Genomic DNA, 7,500 nt, shown 5'->3' with positions numbered 1-7,500 from the left:
GCGAGAGAGGAAATATCAAGTACGGTACTTCAGTACTTCCTCTTTATTACAGGCAGGGTGGTACTTCCCCTTTAAGACAGTTAGTACTCCTATCTTATCAAGCATTTGACAGACTGGAGACTGGAGAGAGAGACACACTGGAGAGACAGGCTTGAGAGAGAGAGAGAGGCAGACACTGTGGAGAGACAGACAGAAAGCAGAGATAGACACATTGGAGACAGACAGAGTGGAGAGCCAGACAGACAGATAGACAGACAGACAGACAGACAGACAGACAGACAGAGTGACACAACAAGTGAGAGTTTGTACAGGATATGTTTGTTTGTGTGTGTGTGTGTGTGTGTGTGTGTGTGTGTGTGTGTGTGTGTGTGTGTGTGTGTGTGTGTGTGTGTGTGTGTGGGGGGGGGGGGGATACACACATACGCATAATCCGGTACCTTTGGCTTTCAATGCGGACCCTGCGGAAGAACCGTGTTGACGATGATGAATGGGACACCAGGCCCCCAGAACACAGTGTTTGCATTGAAGCGCATGGGACATGCTGGCCATTCATAGGTACTGCAGCTTAAAACAGCTGGGGGGTTTCGACCAATGAGCTCGACTCACAAGCTTGTGCACGAGCTTGCGCAAGGGGCTGCACAGTGCGCACCTCTGTGACACAAAACACGTCACCTCTGTGATGCAAAACGTGTCACAGTGGCCCCAAATAGGCTACGCCCATCACATTTTCCAACCCGGAAGAAGGGGTGAATTCATCTCATGCGCTGGGTGAGCAACTCAATGCAAGTGGATGGGAGGGGATTTCGGGTGCCCTCTCTATTATTTTTTAACTCTATGTGTCCAATAGGCTCTACGCACAGCAGCCATATTGGAAAGACATTGGGCCTCTTCCTCACTTTCTTCACAGGTCTTACCAATTATACTAAGGCTCTGTTCCAATTAGTGTAGCACAGTGATTCTCAAAGGTTTCAATTTCAAGGACCCCCATAACTCTGAGAGTGTACAAGTGGAACCAAATGGACACTCTCAGAGTTACAACCGTAAGGGGCCATTTGGAACCCAATCAAGGAACCACGAGGGTACCTAACCTGGACCACACTTTGAGACCCACTGGTGTAGCATAGTGTTTCCAGTGAGCCAACATGAACAATATCAGCACCCTGACACTGCTTGACCCTGACCCAATTTCTTTCCAATATGGCTGCTGTGCATATAGCCTATTCCTTTGCACCACTTGCCATGGGCAAGCTCTGCTTACGCCTTACACAGGGCTCAAGATCAGTACTGGCAAGACGCCTGCCTTGTTTTTAAATAGTTTTAAATGTTTTAATGGCAACATTGTTGCTGTTTTCACACCCGCATTCTGTCCTCATTCATGTTACAGCACAGTGGGGTACCCAGTGGGGATGGGAACTGAGAACCGGAATCGTTAGAGAACTAGAATCGGTAACTCTTAAGAGAATCAACATTGTTTACCTCTGAGATTATGAATTCCTTTGGCATGTTTTGCTCATTGTAAAACAATGATGTCATGTGTCTATGCTGCTGAAAAGGAAAAGATAAGGAGCATTGTAACGCCAAGGGGTCTGTGATCCTATAACATTCGAACCTGGAGTTCCCTCATGGGGCTAGGTTTAAAGCCAAACATCTAACGCTTACGCCAAGAGCTTCAGGCTGAGCTACTCTGCTACACACACATTAATGAACCTGAACTAAATCTGACAAAGGTTTACCAAATAAATTGAAAGACTGAGGGGGAAAACAACAGCTGTCTAAATCAGGCTTTGCTTGCCCTGATTAATAGCTGATTTCCCTGAGAAAAGTCACAAAACAGTGTTTACAAGACCATAACAATAACTAGAGCGTTCCCTTAACCACTTGAATCCCAGCATCTACAGGCTCACAATTTTGGTGAAGAGAGTTTGTGCAGACGGAAAACAAACGGTCAACGTACAGTTGTAACTCAAGTCCGGTTCTCTAGTACTAGAGGGTTTAATGGTTACTTGGCATGTTTTTTGAAAGTTCATGCTCATTGTAAAATAATGTGTCATGTGTCTATGCTGCTGAAAAGGAAAAGATAAGGAGCATTGTAACGCCAAGGGGTCCTAACCACTTGGGAGAGAGAATGTGTTTGTGTTTTTGATTGATTGATTGCATACTTTATTAACTCGATTATTAACAGTACAGGAAGTGCAGTAAAAGGTAATGCTAAAAGGATAACACAAAAAACCCCAGGGGCTTGTTTCGATTGTGATCCATTGTGCTCAATTCAGTGTGTGTGTGTGTGTGTGTGTGTGTGTGTGTGTGTGTGTGTGTGTGTGTGTGTGTGTGTGTGTGTGTGAGAGAGCGAGAGAAAGAAAAGGAAAGCAAATGTATGTGTGTGTGTGTGTGTGTGTGTGTGTGTGTGTGTGTGTGTGTGTGTGTGTGTGTGTGTGTGTGTGTGTGTGTGTGTGTGTGTGTGTGTGTGTGTGTGTGTGTGTGTGTGTGTGTGTGTGTGTGTGTGTGTGTGTGTGTGTGTGTGCATGTCACAGAGTTGACTTCAGGACACAAAATGTGTGAAACACATGTAACACACACTGTGTCAATGTCACACTGTGTGCGTGTGTGCGCGTGTGCGTGTGCGTGTGTGTGTGTGATGCAGTCCATCTGTGGGGCGATGTCCTTGTGAACAATTAGGTCACCTAGTTTACATAAAACACACATGACCTCATGCATACACGCGCGTGCAGACGCACACAAACATTAAATTACAGTACATTATGAATTACACAAACGCATGCTTGGAGAAGGAGAGTTTCAGAAGTCGAAAGAAAAAAGAAAGTGGAAAAGGGAGATGGGCTTACAGAGGGGGAGAGAGAGGGGGGGTGAGAGAAAGAGAGAGGGAGAGCATAAGACAGAGAGAGGAAGAGTGCGAGAAAGAGAAAGAGGGAAGAGAGGGAGGAAGGGTTTTGTTTCAATATAAACATAGTGTAAGAGTGAAATAAAATATGTTGAGAAAGTCTACTGGACAGACAGACAGACAGACAGACAGACAGACAGACAGACAGACAGACAGACAGACAGACAGACAGACAGACAGACAGACAGCAATCAGGGGTTCATTAGCTTATACACATAGACAGACAGCTGTCACCTCTTCTCCTCTCCCTTCCTCACTTTTTCTGTCTCCTCCTCTCCCACTTTATTTGAACATAAGTGTATCATCAAGCAAATATGCTGGGCATGTGTGTGTGTGTGTGTGTGTGTGTGTGTGTGTGTGTGTGTGTGTGTGTGTGTGTGTGTGTGTGTGTGTGTGTGTGTGTGTGTGTGTGTGTGTGTAAGGTAAGCTTAGTGGTAAATCAAAGTCACGTGCCAGCTGTGCCTCAGTGTCTGTCTGTCTGTCTGTCTGTCTGTCTGTCTGTCTGTCTGTCTGCCTGCCTGCCTGCCTGCCTGCCTGCCTGCCTGCCTGTCTGTCTGTCTGTCTGTCTGTCTGTCTGTCTGTCTGTCTGTCTGTCTGTCTGTCTGTAGGTAGATGTCTGAAATGCTAGCTGTCAGTAGAGCTGGTCCAGGGCTAGTTGTAAAGAACTATGTGCATGGAATTATAATAACATGGTTTACTGATGACATCATGCACTTTCTTTTTAATACATTCATACATATAACATACTGCATAGAACATGCACAACAAAGACACGCACGCACGCACGCACGCACGCACGCACGCACGCACGCACGCACGCGCACACACACACACACACACACACACACACACACACACACACACACACACACACACACACACACACACACACACACACACACACACACACACACACACACACACAGAGAAAGCTTCACTAACAGCCCTCACTAATGCATTCTGTACATTAAATACTATAATCAATAATCATTACAATCACAGTATACAATAGCTTCTCAAGGGATATGAATTCTGATGACATTACCACCCACGGTACAGATCCTATGACTGACAACAAATTTCAGTTCACAGCTGTTCTGAATCCAACAAGCAAAGCTTCAACCAAAACATCAGCATCCAGTAGAGAACTATTAGATGAACTTCAGTGATGTCATGTTCTAACAACGAGAGAACAGCTGCTTCAAACATTTAGCTCACCATTTAGTCTCACCTACCAGACGTGTGTATGTACTGCGCTGGGAATAATCAGGTTATGGCAATAATTCAGTTGAAGCATTTACATTATGCATACAGTAAGCATGAATGTGATGATGGCAATAATCCAGGTTTACAGTACATGTACATGTTTCCCCTCAACAGTCAGGTTTCTGCTTGTAAATACTTCATATATCAACTTAAGTTAAATTCGAACCTGGAGTTCCCTCGTGGGGCTAGGTTTAAAGCCAAACATCTAAAGCATACGCCAAGAGCTTCAGGCTGAGCTGCTCTGCAAAACACACATTAATGAACCTGAACTAAATCTGACAAAGGTTTACCAACTAAATTGAAAGACTGGGGGGGAAAACAACAGCTGTCTAAATCAAGACTTTGCTTGCCCTGATTAATAGCTGACCCTGATTTCCCTGAGAAAAGTCACAAAACAGTGTTTACAAGACCATTACAATAACTAGAGCGTTTCCTTAACCACTTGAATCCCAGCATGCCTATTCTGGGAACATTCACCAAAAATAGCAGATCTACAGGCTCACAATTTTGGTGTAGACGTGTTTGTGTAGACGGGGAAACAAACGGTCAACGTACAGTTGTAACTCAAGTCCGGTTCTGTAAGACCAGAGGGTTTAAGTGGTTAATTAGGGTCAGATCAACTGTCATCAGATCAAGTGTCTATCTGAAGCCATTATCCAACTGGGATGGAGGACAGAGAAGGTTGCTTATTTCAATGGTCCAGGCTGGTGCCCAAAGCTCCTTCAGAACAGTGTCAGCGGTAATGTTCTGGTGGAACACATGACCGGGAGAGAAAGTTAAAACCATTCAACAACAGATGAACAACAGCTCCATGATGACTGTGTAGCTTGCTAGCGGTATCTTTCTGACTGTAACTCAACCCTTTATTTCTTGACCTAGATCAGTCAACTTGGGATTTTAAATTGACCAAATGATGAGTTTAGTGATTCCAGTAACGCCTCCTCTGAGCAGAGAGGATTTCACACGGAACCTGTTAATCATATAATAAGTTGGTTTGATCAAAGGTACTCCTACAAACACCATCATTCCTAAATACTGTCAATCACAAACGGTCAATCATAAATACTGCCAAACAATGTCAATCACCAACACTATCAATCACCAACACTATCAATCACAACAACACTATCAGTCATGAATACTGTCATTCCATAAACATTGTCAAAATCATAGATACAAACAGTGCCAATCATACGTCAGTCATAAACAATCAGTCACATCACATCCAGTCTAATTTACATATAATCAATTTATAATGTCAAAGGAGTTTCACCCGGGGGGACGTAATGCATGGAACACACTATTCCTCTCAGTTCCATACCCCTCTCTCTGAACAGGCACTCTGACTAACCTGTACCAGACACTAGTGCAGCGACAGAGATTGCCCTGCCCGCCTGGCTTCCCTTCCACAAACATGGACAATTGTGTTTCTTGGAGCGCCCGGCCAGGCCGGATTCACTACGGAGGAGTCAAACCCTTAGTCTGCGGTGTGGAGGGACACAGGAGGGGGGGGGGGGGGGGGGGGTTGAACATACTCAGTTCCATGGGGGGGGGATATCCCCCCCACTTTTGGGATGAAGAAAAAATAAAAAACCTCAGACATCTCCACTTCATGGGGTACATTTTTTGTACCGAATTAACCGAATTAAGGTAACGAAAAAAAAAACCAAAAAGTAACAAACCCGAAAAAAGAATATTTTCGCACGTGTGCACGCTGGGAACGTTTGTGATTTTTTGTTTATGTGCGCCCCCCCTTTTCTCCCAATTTAGTCTTTATGCCACTTGAATTCCCCACACCTGTGTAGTCTTGTTTTTCCTGAACCCTACTTGTTGATCTTCGGACTAGCTGGCCCTAGGGATGGTATTGAAACCACATGCCTTCTCCGATACACACTCGCCCGCCATTTCTTTTCACCTGGCTGCCAGTGTGGAGCTTCACTGGGAGGATGCACCGCAGAGGAACACTCTATTCTTCACAATTCAATACCCCTGCTGACAGGTGCCCGCTGGTGCAAAGATTTCCCTCCCTGCCCGACTTCCCTACAGCCAATTGTGCTCATATGGACACCCTGGCCAAGCCGAAGGTACCTTTAGTGGATTCAAACCCCTAGTCTTCGCAGTGGTGGCCAGGAACTTAACCCAAGTGGCACCTGGACTTGGTAATTTTTAATGCATGTTTTAACAGTGAAATTCTCGTGAAGCGATACAACGTTTCGAAAACCTAGACAATAAAACGTTCACTTTATGTGTTGTAATCAGAGCAGACCTATGAGTCATGTTTTACGATGTTGTCATGTTATCTCAGTTCAGCAGTACTGACAGTCTCTCCCCTCCTCTCTTTTTCTATTCTTCTCTTGATGTCTCGTCTCTTCACTACTTTTATAATGTTGAGTATAATGTAAACAAATGCCCTGGCTCATCAACAGATAGTGGGCACATGCGTGGGCACAGGCAGGCGCGCGCGCACGCACGCGCGCACGCACGCACGCACGCACGCACGCACACACACACACACACACACACACACACACACACACACACACACACACACACACACACACACACACACACACACACACACACACACACACACACACACACACACACACACACACACACACACACACACACACACACACACAGAGTTTGGTCAGACATTCTTCAGTGTTGGAAGCCAGAGTGCCTGTCTGTTGTTAACCATCAATCTGTCATTATTCTATTATTCCTTCCCTCCCTCTGTCCATCTGTCTGTCTGTCTATCTGTCTGTCTCTACTGTCTGTCTGTCTCCCACGTCTATCTGTCTGTCTGTCTGTCTGTCTGTCTTTCTGCATATTGAAACAACATCTGCTGTGTGTGTGTGTGTGTGTGTGTGTGTGTGTGTGTGTGTGTGTGTGTGTGTGCGCGCGCGCGCGTGTGTGTGTGCGTGCGTGCGCACCCTCTAACCCTGTGTGTCTGTCAAGTCAGTATGAATACCTAGAGAGACAGATAATGAATCTCTCTCTCTCTCTCACACACACACACACACACACACACACACACACACACACACACACACACACACACACACACACACACACACACACACACACACACACACACACACACACACACACACACACACACACACACACACACAGCACGCACGCACGCACGCACACACACACACACACACACACGCACACACACACACAAATGCTTAATTTTAATCCACCAATGATATTCTAATGACAAGGGATTCAAACACTACAGATGTTGACATTTCCTTACAGCAGATTGAAGACAATCTTGCAGCTGTTTGGTGTTTGCCACTAATAGCAAGTTTATGGGCATAACC

The 7,500-nt window shown here is 45.4% G+C and overlaps 1 protein-coding gene across 6 annotated transcripts in view; it reads right to left on the bottom strand.

The window, feature by feature from the left end:
* The window catches only part of ltbp4 (latent transforming growth factor beta binding protein 4), a 52,503-nt gene that overhangs the window by 44,198 nt on the left and 805 nt on the right, over positions 1–7,500 (bottom strand). The gene's annotated exons all lie outside the window — the stretch shown is intronic.

This window comes from Gymnoscopelus microlampas, assembly GCF_963454915.1.
Source record: "Gymnoscopelus microlampas genome assembly, chromosome: 8".
NCBI classification, from domain to species: Eukaryota; Metazoa; Chordata; class Actinopteri; order Myctophiformes; family Myctophidae; genus Gymnoscopelus; species Gymnoscopelus microlampas.
The sequence above is the reverse complement of the archived record's forward strand: the minus strand, read 5'-3'. Positions and strand labels throughout refer to the sequence as shown.